Here is a 12,080-nt window from a genome sequence, read left to right as displayed (position 1 = left end):
TGATCGCTGAGGAAGGCTTTCTTATCTCTCTTTGCTATTCTTTGGAACTCTGCATTCAGATGCTTATATCTTTCCTTTTCTCCTTTGCTTTTCTCTTCTTCTTTTCACAGCTATTTGTAAGGTCTCCCCAGACAGCCATTTTGCTTTTTTTGCATTTCTTTTCCATGGGGATGGTCTTGATCCCTGTCTCCTGTACAGTGTCACAAACCTCCGCCCATAGTTCATCAGGCACTCTATCAGATCTAGTTCCTTAAGTATAGTTAAAAAGGAATATATTTTAACACTTTAACTTCCTGCTGCTGCTGCTGCTAAGTTGCTTCAGTCGTGTCCAACTCTGTGCAACCCCATAGACGGCAGCCCACAAGGCTCCCCCGTCCCTGGGATTCTCCAGGCAAGAACACTGGAGTGGGTTGCCATTTCCTTCTCCAATGCATGAAAGTGAAAAGTGAAAGTGAAGTTGCTCAATCGAGTCTGACTCTCAGCAACCCCATGGACTGCAGCCTACCAGGCTCCTCCATCCATGGGATTTTCCAGCCAAGAGTACTGGAGTGGGGTGCTGTTGCCTTCTCTGCTTTAACTTCCTACTATATTATAAAGATGTAAGAGATTATAAATTATTAACCCGTAAAAAGTTATACTTTTTTAAAGTCACTAACCATGTATGTTACTTAAAGAATTTTCAAGGTTCTTACAACTTGGTTCTTTGCATCTATATATGTAGGTATATGTTTGCATCTCTATTTATCTACCTGCCTACCTGTCTCCATAGAATATACTAGTCATTGCGTTTTCCATCAAAAAAGTGATAAGACCTGTGTTTGTTTAAAATATTTAAAAAACTTTTAAGTGCAATTACCTATTTAATTTTTTTTCTTAAGCTCCTTGAAATACAATTTATCCTGAGCTATACCTGGAATCCAGGTGCTTTATGTGATTTTGGTATCTTAAATACCTGATTGTCAGTCAATTTACTGAGAATGCAATGTGTAGAGGTTTACATTCAAATCATAAGGTTATCTTGTATAAGGTTTACATGGCAATGAGTGCTGAATGTTCAGTTTGTTTTATTATAAGTAAATATTATATTACTATCATTGGCTACAATACGGGAGACCTGGGTTCAGTCCCTGGGTTGGGATTGAATACTGGCAACCCACCAGTGTTCTTGCCTGGGGAATCCCCATGGATGGCGGAACCTGTCGGGCCACAGTCCCTGGGGTCGCAAAGAGCTGTATACGACTGAGTGACTTAAGCACAGCATAGCACAGGCTCTTCCCAAGAATTTTCTTAAGAATACCTTTGTATAAGAGCTACTCTTGACTGAAGAAAGTTGAATAGATACAGTCCCTGTCCACTAAAAAATCATTAAGATCATTATAGTGTGTTGTAAGTAGTGTATGCTGCTACTGCTACTGCTGCTAAGTCGCTTCAGTCGAGTCTGACTCTGTGCGACCCCATAGACGGCAGCCCACCAGGCTCCCCCGTCCCTAGGATTCTCCAGGCAAGAACACTGGAGTGGGTTGCCATTTCCTTCTCTAATGCATGAAAGTGAAAAGTGAAAGTGAAGTCGCTCAGTCGTGTCTGACTCAGCGACCCCATGGACTGCAGCCTACCAGGCTCCTCTGTCCATGGGATTTTCCAGGCAAGAGTACTGGAGTGGGGTGCCATTGCCTTCTATGGAACCAATGTGCAAAGTAGTAATTTTAAGTGCACCTGGTTAAATTTCAGCAGGATTTGAGAGTGATGTACCATGCAAGTGTTTGGTTTTGTTACAAGAGTTGGCATCATGTTGCATTCTTTATGTGAGTAACTTCAAAATCTCAGAATTATTCTCATAGTATTTTATGTTAGTATTTTTTTTTCTGAATTCTAGAATTTTACTAAGTGCATCGTCTCTTTCCAATAATTATGTGAGATAGAAACACATGTCATTTCAGATTTGGAGTGGCAGAAACCGAAATGCTCAGATGATAGTGTTACCTAATAATACGGCATTTGCCTTGGGCCCAGAGCTCTCTTGACCTTACCACATCGCCACAGGTGATTGAACTGTAACAGGAGAGAGGAGTCATGGTGAGAGAGGTCAGGTCTACAGACAATATCGAGAGTCCCTCATTCATTGTTGTGGGGCCTTTTTTGCCATAGGTATTTTGCAGATGTTTTCTTTCAGTCATTTTAATTTACTGAGTTTAATTTGTTTAATTATAGTAGAGAATATGCCAAAATCTAGATTTAAATGTGAATAACATAAATAGGCTGAATATCTTTCATATCTTAACTCTCTAAACACATGAAATTAGTTCTTGGATATGGTTATGACATCACCATCATGGAGTTCATTAAGCAGAGTACTGTTACTAATTACAAGTAATAATTTATTGAACATATTTTTTTGGTTAGAGGAGCTACTCTCTGAAGGCATTTCCAATTTCCCATAATCTCAACACTTTGCTCCATTGCTCTGCCTCTATAGCCACATGTGTGATTGATTCTACTGTAATAGTTGACTTTCCAGAACCCTGTAGAATTTTGTTTGTTTTTTGTTTGCTGTATTCATATGGGCTAATAACAGAGCTTCTGATTTCAGGCCAGGAGTTGGACTATCAGGCATTCACAAATTATCTAGGTCCATTTGACCCTGATGCTGGGAAAGATTGAAGGCAGGAGAGGGGGATGACAGAGGATGAGATGGTTGGATGCATCACCAACTCAGTGGACATGAGTTTGAGCGAGCTCCGGGAGGGAATGAGGGACAAGGAAACCTGACGAGCTGCAGTCCATGGGGTTGCAAAGAGCTGGACGCAACTAAGTGACTGAACAACAACAGTTTGGAGTCAGGCCTCTGGAACATGTAGCTGTGCTAATAAGTCACTTCAGTGGTGTCTGACTCTGTGCAACCCTATGGACTGTAGACCACCAGGCTCCTCTGTCTGTGGGATTTCCCAGGCAAGAATACTGGAGTGGGTTGCTGTGCCCTCTTCCAGGGGATCTTTCTGATTCAGGGATCGAATCCGTATCTCTTATTTCTCCTGCATTGACAGGCAGGTTCTTTACTACTAGCACCACTGGGGAAGCCCCCTGGGACATGTATATGCAGCACTAATTTCTGTTATATGAATGCCATAGACTATATATATAACCTAGAAATCAAAACATAGACCCTTAGGATTTTAGTGAAAAAAAAATCACATTCTGAAGTTTTAACCTCATATGGTGTTTATTGCTTACTATTGATACTAAGCAAGGACGTCAATGTTTTATCTCTCTACCCTAGGAAAGCATGTTGTGCCTACCCTAGGACAATTTTCAAGCATGACCATATACATATGCCTCAATATAGACTGGAATAAAAACATTCTAATTTCCTGTTTTTATATATTTTACTTTGTTATTGTGTCTCCTTCAAAGAAATACGATGATATATGAACTACTCTGACAAAAATGTTGCTCCAGCCTTATGTTAATGTGAAATTATGACTAAGAATTAAAGTTTTGAGGAGAAAACTCCAACTTTATAGTCCTCAAAGCAAGCATAATTCATGTAGACTGCATAAACAGTATATATTAAGGCATACATTTTACTGCATATCTGCTAATAAGAAGATGCTACATATCTGCGTCCAATAGACTGAGTTACAGTTGCTGTGAGGGCCATAATTTTGAAGTCTTCATCTGCATGTTAAATTCTCAAACGTAACATGCCAGTAACATAATATTTTTATAAGATATATTATTTGATCCTAATAGTTTGGTAGGTAAGAAAGTTTTGTTTTGTTTTGTTTTTTTAGGAGAAGAGAAAGTTAATAAAAATGGAATTAAAAAAATACCATATTAGAAAATGTGAAAGTATGGGCATTTTTGCATCAATTAAGAAACTAGTAATAAAACTTGCTTTACCATTCTCTGTACACTAAAGAATGTTATCCTTAGATATCTTATCCAGGTAATGCTGAAATACACCATATCACAAATATCTTTAGAACCAGTAACATTGCAAGGACTGTGATATCCCACAGCCCACACTTTTCACCTGCTTATTTAAAAACCAAAGTCCAAGTGGGCTCAGTGTTTCATTATAGATCACACGATGAGTTCATGGCCAAGTTGGAACTCTAAATGGTATTTTATGGCTTCCTGTTCAGTGCTTGAGTTGTTTCTACTTCCCTTATTTTAACAGTAGCTGATTATTAATTATCTTTCATGGGGCTTTGATCATAACTGTTACATACAGTAGATAACATATTTCATGAAATAGACTTTATAAATTTGTGATGCATCCACTTTATTTCTGACTTGAAGTGACTTATATGTGGAGCATTAATGTAAAAATGCTCAGGAACTCCTGGAGCACTTCAGACAGCTGTATTTAAATTCTCCTTTGAATGAAATCGAAACTCTTATATTTCCTAGTACTGTGAAGCATATGGAAATTTCTTTAAATGTATTATTTTGCAAAACTAGAGAACAACCAATTAAGAAACAAAATGGAAATAATGTCTTAGCATTCACTTTTCTTATTTGATGAAGAAATGGTATATACAAGTCAGTTGAAACAACATAGGCAAAGGTTCAGTTCAGTTCAGTCGCTCAGTCGTGTCCGACTCTTCTCGACCCCATGAATCGCAGCACCCAGGCCTCCCTGTCCATCACCAACTCCCGGAGTTCACTCAGACTCACGTCCATCGAGTCAGTGATGCCATCCAGCCATCTCATCCTCTGTCGTCCCCTTCTCCTCCTGCCCCCAATCCCTCCCAGCATCAGAGTCTTTTCCAGTGAGTCAACTCTTTGCATGAGGTGGCCAAAGTACTGGAGTTTCAGCTTTAGCATCATTCCCTCCAAAGAAATCCCAGGGCTGATCTCCTTCAGAATGGACTGGTTGTATCTCCTTGCAGTCCAAGGCACTCTCAAGAGTCTTCTCCAGCACCACAATTCAAAAGCATCAATTCTTCGGCGCTCAGCCTTCTTCACAGTCCAACTCTCACATCCATACATGACCACAGGAAAAACCATAGCCTTGACTAGACGGACCTTTGTTGGCAAAGTAATGTCTCTGCTTTTCAATATGCTATCTAGGTTGGTCATAACTTTCCTTCCAAGGAGTAAGCGTCTTTTAATTTCATGGCTGCAGTCACCATCTGCAGTGATTTTAGAGCCCAGAAAAATAAAGTCTGACATATAAAGTCAGACAAATAAAGTCTGTTTCCACTGTTTGCCCATCTATTTCCCATGAAGTGATGGGACCAGATACCATGATCTTCGTTTTCTGAATGTTGAAAGGCAAAAGTTGGTTGTTATTAAAAATGAAAGAAAAAAGGAGACCCTTAAAATCCAGAGTTCTGTGGAATGGTGCTTGTTGGTGGTTCATCAGGTGAGTTGTCTGGTTCCTGCTTAGGCAGCCTCTGCATTGTTCCTAGCAATCCTCTCCAGTAGACTGGCTCCTTGGGTGGCTGTTCCCTTTTGTTATCCTTCTAGAGAACTGTACCCATGACAGAGAGACTCTGAGAATATCAAAGTGTTGACTTTAAAGTCTTTTAAAGTTAACAAATTTTTCATAGAAGTAAAATTGCTGTGTGGAATTTATCATTGTGTAATTTTGCTATATGCAATTCTAAAAATTTGGATAGCTTCATGCTTTTTCAGTAGATGAAGCATGTATTCTTTGCCCTGAAAACTCCAAGAAGGACTCTTATGGTGCTTAGCTTCTTGTGTTTTTCTAAAAATTTAGTATTAATAATTGTTGGAATAATTAAATGAGTGGAATAAAAATAGTTGTTGATTAAGAATTAACATAACTTTTGTTGTTGTTGTTGAATCACTCAGTCACATTCAATTGTTTGTGACCCCATGGACTGCTGTATGCCAGGCTTCTCTGTCCTTCACTAGCTCCTGGAGTTTGCTCAAACTCATGTCCTTTGAGTCCATAATGCCATCCAGCCATCTCATTTACTCAAATTTGGTTTTAAGGAGCTTTGTTAGTATAGATTGGGGATTTTAATCACACCCATGTATGATTATTACTGCAGCAGATTTGATTATTTATTTGTAATACTGAACAAATATACCTATCAAATAAACATAATGCCATGCACACCAAACAAATCTCGGTTGAATTAGAAACGAAATCTTCTATAGCAGGGGTCATCAACCTCCAGGATCTATCTGATGCCTGGTGTTCGGAGGTGGAGCTTATGTAATGATACTAGAAATAAAGTTCATAATAAATGCAACATACTTGAACCACACCAAAATCATACCCACCCCTCCACCACCCAATCTGTGAAAAAGTTGTCCTCTACAAAACCAGTCCCCGGTGCCAAAAAGTTTGGGGACCCCTGCTCTATAGTACTGGCTGTGTCAAGGATGTGATAATCAACTATGGATAATCGTATCTATTCAGTCTTTTGCTCATTCATGCATTCTTGCTAATTTTCAAAAAGTATTTATTAGGCATGTTCCATTGCTAGACACTGTACCAGGTGCTATGGGTATGATAGAACAGGAATGTCAGAAATACAGTACCTGTCTCCAAGGAGCAATAGGAGTAAACCCGAGACAAGTGTAGGCAGTATCACAAAGGTCTATAAGGAAGTGTGAGGAAAGGAGTTCTGAGGAAGTGACAGTATAGCTGACCTCAGAACTAACAATAAAAAAAAGAAGAAAAGGAAGGGAATGTAGATGTGTGCCTCTTGAGAAACCTGTATGCAGGACAAGAGACAACAGTTAGAAGCGGCTTCTAACTGTTCAATGGACTGGCTTCAAATTGGGAAAGGAGTATGTCAAAGCTGTACATCGTCACCCTGCTTATTTAACTTAATACATCAGTTTAACTTAAATGCATCATGTGAAATGCCAGCCTCCATAAAGCTCAAGCTGGAATCAAGATTGCTGGGAGAAATATCAACAACTTCAGATATACAGATGATACCACCCTAATGGCAGAAAGTGAAGAGAAACTAAAGAGCCTTTTGATGAAGGTGAAAGAGGAGAGTGAAAATGCTGGCTTGAAACTCAACATTCAAAAAATGAAGATCATGGCTTCCAGTCCCATCACTTCATGGAAAATAGATGGTGTCAAAATGGAAACAGTGACAGACTTTATTTTCCTGGGCTCCAATATCTCTGTGGATAGTTACTGCAACCATGAAATTAAAAGACACTTGCACCTTGGCAGCATATTAAAAAGCACAGTCATCACTTTGCCAACAAAGGTCCATCTAGTCAAAGGTATGGTTTTTTTCCAGTAGTCATGTAAAGATGTCAGAGCTGAATGATAAAGAAGGCTGAATGCTGAAGAACTTCTGCTTTTGAACTGTGATGCTGGAAAAGACTCTTGAGGGTCCCTTGGACAGCAAGGAGATCAAACCAGTCAATCCTAAAGGAAATCAACCCTGAATATTCATTGGAAACACTGATACTGAAGCTGAAGCTTCAGTACTTTGGCTACCTGATGGGAAGAGCCAACTCATTGGAAAAGACCCTGATGCTGAGAAATATTGAACGCAGGAGGAGAAGAGGATGACAGAAGCTGAAATGGTTGGAAGGCATCACCGACTCAATGGACATGAATTTGAGCAATCTCCGGGAGATGGTGAAGGATGGAGAAGCCTGGCATGCTACAGTCTAGGGGATCGCAAAGAGTCAGGCAAGACCTAGCAACTGCACAGCAACACCACGTATCAGAAGAAGAGTGGAAAGAACCTGCCCAAAGCTTGTGGTGGGAGAAATACCTGGGGATCCATGTCTGGGGCTGATAAAAGGCAGTGTGGCCAGAATGCTAAGGGGAGGAAGGGTGTATGACCTGAGGTTGGACCATGTCAGAAGGGGCCAGATAATGGAAGGACTTTGTGCTTAGTTGATCATTCCTGGCTGACTCTTTTCAACTCCATGGACTGTAGCCTGCTAGATTCCTCTGTCTATGGCATTTTCCAGGTGAGAATACTAGAGTGTGTTTCCATTTCCTATTCCAGAGGTCTTCCAGACCCAGGAATCAAACCCATATCTCCAACTGCTCTTGCATAGAACGCAGTTTCTTTACCACTGAGCTACCTGAATTAGCGATAAATGCCTATGAAGCAGCATGTAAACTATTGTAGAGCTGGGTGGGGATGGTGGTGGCATTATGTGCTCTCCAGGGCAAATGCCTTGGTTGAAGTGAGGGTGCAGTGGTTACAGGGGACAGGTAAGGATGAAAGGAAGCTTTTGGGAACTTGTACTGGAGTGCTGTGGTGAGGATGGTGCTAACAGGTCAGGTCTGATATTTAGAAAGCAATTCAGTAGTGTTGCAGGGCAGAGCCAAATTCTTACTCATTGATGGATCTGTTTCTTTGACTTTAACCTTTGTTTTTACATTGCTTTTATTATTATCAGTTGTGTCCAACTCTTTGCAACCCCGTGGGGGTCCATGGAATTCTCTAGGCCGGAATACTAGAGTGGGTAACCTTTCCCTTCTCCAGGGGATCTTCCCAGCCCAGGGATTGAACCCAGGTCTCCCACATTGCAGGCAGAGCCTTTACTAGCTGAGCCACAAAGGAAGCCCTTTATTATTATAATCATACATAATGACCCCAGCCTCAGGAAACCCTGCCCCTCTGCCTGAGAAGATTAACACATCTCCTCCCTAATGACCAGCCTCAGGGAACCCTGCCCCTCTGTGTAAAGAGATGAATACATCCCCTACCTACAGGGTTTGACCTCTGGGAAGTTGCCCTGGAGAAGGGAACTGGCCAGAGGAGACTGGTGGGCTACATGTAGTCCATGGGGTTGCAAAGAGTAGGACACAACTGAGCGAGTAACTCTTTCACTTTCACTTACATACAATGCAGGAGACCATGATTTGGGTTCCTTGGGTTTGATCCCAGGGTGGGAAGATCCCCTGGAGAAGGGAATGACAACCCACTTCTGCATCCTTGCCTGGAAAATCCCAAGGACAGAGGAGCCTGGAAGGCAACAGTCCATGGGGTTGCTAAGGGTAAGACAGAATTAAGTGACTAACACTTCCCTGAGGTTGGCCATTCTAGGAGATATTTGCAAAATAATGGTCTTTACTTTTTCAGTTTTCCCTCGTCTCTGTTCTATAAAAGAACCTCGCATTTAGACCATGACAAGATGGTTATTTTGAGACATTAGTCTGCTGTTTTCTCGGCCAGCCGGCTTTCTGAATAAAGTCATATTTCTTGCCTCCACACCTCGTCTCTTGGATTTACTGGCCTGTTGTGCAGTGAGCAGACTGAGCTTAGTCTCTGAAACAGTAGACGTGATGCTGAATATGGAGGGCACGTGAAGGAGAGGTTCATAGATGACACTCAACCTTTTAGCTTAAGTAACGGGATGTAAAATGAGGTTATGAAAAAAAAATGAGGTTATGAGTTAATTCACTGGAATCTGAATTTCTGGGGGAAGATCAGGTCACAGTTCATGAGTGAGTGAGTGAATGAACTCTTTTCGACCCCATGGACTGTAGCCTACCAGGCTTCTCAGTACATGGGATTTTCCAGGCAAGAGTACTAGAGTGGGTTGCCGTTTCCTCCTCCAGGGGATCTTCCTGACCCAGGGATTGAACCTGGGTCTCCTGCATTGCAGGCAGACGCTTTACTGGTTGAGCCACCTGGGAAGCCTTCACAGGTCATAAATAACCAATATTTTTCATCTTGTCTGCCAGCTTCATTTCATCGGTAGTCACTGCCTAGGGTCTTAGATAAAAATCTTAAAGTTCATAGGCTATTTCATGATCAACTAATTTGAAAAAATACTGAGAATGAATTGTGCTTGTCTATATCCTAATTCTGTTCTTGTTTACTCTTTAGTTAACTCTGACATTCATAGCTGAAAAATTGCCAATAGGTTAAAGTTTATACAGTAGCTATTGCTGGTGAATCCTGTGTTCTAGGTATTATTCTGAGGGTACAGTCTACTTTATATTTTTTAAGCTTGAGTGTAGATTAGCATTTAGAATGATATAAGTTGATGCTGAACTCTCTCCTGTTCCAGAAGAATTCATATTAATTGAGCCTAACATGCTTTTTAATAATGGGATTTTTTTTATCTATAAGGTGAATTCCTGGTATATATGGACCTTGAGGAGTACACTGTGTCATGCCACTAATATTGTAAATTACTGTTAGTGAATAAATAAAAGTCAGTTTACATTTCACTCAGTATAGTTATCTCTCATTTATGAGTGTATGTGTGTTTGTAATTACTGGTTTGCAGCTCATAAGCTTTGAGGAGGAAATGCCATATGGGATTACAACTTAATGATGACCCAAGTCTGCCTCTCATTTCCTTTGTATCTATCTCAAAGCACAAAAGACCTCCCGAGTAATTGAATCTATCCTTTTTGTGATTGAATTCCAAAGGGGCTTGTTGTAATTCCTTTATATATATATGTATTTTTTTTTCTTTTTCTGTTATAACGATAAAATTAAAACAATTTTCTCAGTGCTGTAACTACTAAACTTTCTTTAGGAGTAAATTCCATGTAAACATTCATAAAAGCTAAGGGACAATATGCTTTGCTTTACTTGCTAATTGGGGCTTCCATGGTGGTTCAGATGGTAAAGCATCTGCCTGCAATTTGGAAGACCCAGGTTCAATCCCTGGGTTGGGAAGATCCCCTGGAGAAGGAAATGGCAACCCACTCCAGTACTCTTGCCTGAAAAATTCCATGGACAGAGGAGCCTGGTGGACTACAGTCCATGGGGTTGCCAAGAGTCGGACACGACTGAGCGACTTCAATTTCTTTCTTTATTTGCTAATTAGTATTAATTTGTGTATTCTTTTTCTTTGTAAATACTCAAAGAAGATATGACTATGTCTGTATGCCTTAATATATAAGCTATTCAGTAAAGTTTCAGGAGGCAAAAAAGTCCCTACTGTTTCCTTTTTAAATGTTGGAATGCACTGCAGGAGACTCAGGTTTGATCCCTGGGTTGGGAAGATCCCCTGGAGAAAGGAATGGCTACCCACTCCTGTACTCCTACACACGCCTGGGAAATCCCATGGACAGTCTGATGAGCTACAGTCCCTGGGGTGGCAAGAGTCTGATACAACTTAGTGACTAAACCACTACCACCATCACCACATTACAACCATTAAATAACAATTTTCTAAGGAAATTTTTCAGTTCAGTTCAGTCGCTCAGTCGTGTCCGACTCTTTGCGACCCCATGAATCGCAGCACACCAGGCCTCCCAGTCCATCACCAACTCCCGGAGTTCATTCAGACTCACGTCCATCGAGTCAGTGATGCCATCCAGCCATCTCATCCTCTGTTGTCCCCTTCTCCTCCTGCCCCCAATCCCTCCCAGCATCAGAGTCTTTTCCAATGAGTCAACTCTTTGCATGAGATGGCCAAAGTACTGGAGTTTCAGCTTTAGCATCATTCCTTCCAAAAAAGTCCCAGGGCTGATCTCCTTCAGAATGGACTGGTTGGATCTCCTTGCAGTCCAAGGGACTCTCAAGAGTTTCTCCAACACCACAGTTCAAAAGCATCAATTCTTCGGTGCTCAGCTTTCTTCACAGTCCAATTCTCACATCCTTACATGACCACTGGAAAAACCATAGCCTTGACTAGACGGACCTTTGTTGGCAAAGTAATGTCTCTGCTTTTGAATATGCTATCTAGGTTGGTCATAACTTTTCTTCCAAGGAGTAAGCATCTTTTAATTTTTAAATATCCATAAGTTTCTGAAGTGAGTTTCTGTTTATTAAGGAAATTTTAAAATATCCATAAATTAATACAACTTTGATTGTACTTTTTTAGCCAAATGGACGTCAGATAGTATTCATTCAATAAAAATGAGATCAATTATTTAAGGCCTAACAACTTTGCTTTAGGTAAGAAGGCCAAAATCATTTATATAATAATAACTTCTTTATCTTTTTATTATTTTTGAAACATTTTCTGTGAAATTTTAAAAAATCATCTTTTACATTTACTTCAATAAAAGATCAATAGCATTTTAATTAGTTAAATTGATTTTGTAATAATTATACAGAATTGGTTAGAAAATCATGTTTGGATTTATTAAAAGACTAGAACATTCTTTTAGTATGGAAGAATGTGAGTTTCTGTTTATTAAG

General features: G+C 40.2%; 1 protein-coding gene across 8 annotated transcripts in view; it reads left to right on the top strand.

Moving 5' to 3' along the window:
• PARK2 (parkin RBR E3 ubiquitin protein ligase) overlaps window positions 1-12,080 on the top strand; it is a 1,245,124-nt gene that overhangs the window by 68,755 nt on the left and 1,164,289 nt on the right. The window lies entirely within an intron of this gene.

This window comes from Bison bison, unplaced genomic scaffold (genome assembly GCF_000754665.1).
Source record: "Bison bison bison isolate TAMUID 2011002044 unplaced genomic scaffold, Bison_UMD1.0 scf7180017864065, whole genome shotgun sequence".
In the NCBI taxonomy this organism is placed as follows: Eukaryota; Metazoa; Chordata; class Mammalia; order Artiodactyla; family Bovidae; genus Bison; species Bison bison.
This window is presented reverse-complemented; position numbering and strand designations above follow the sequence as displayed.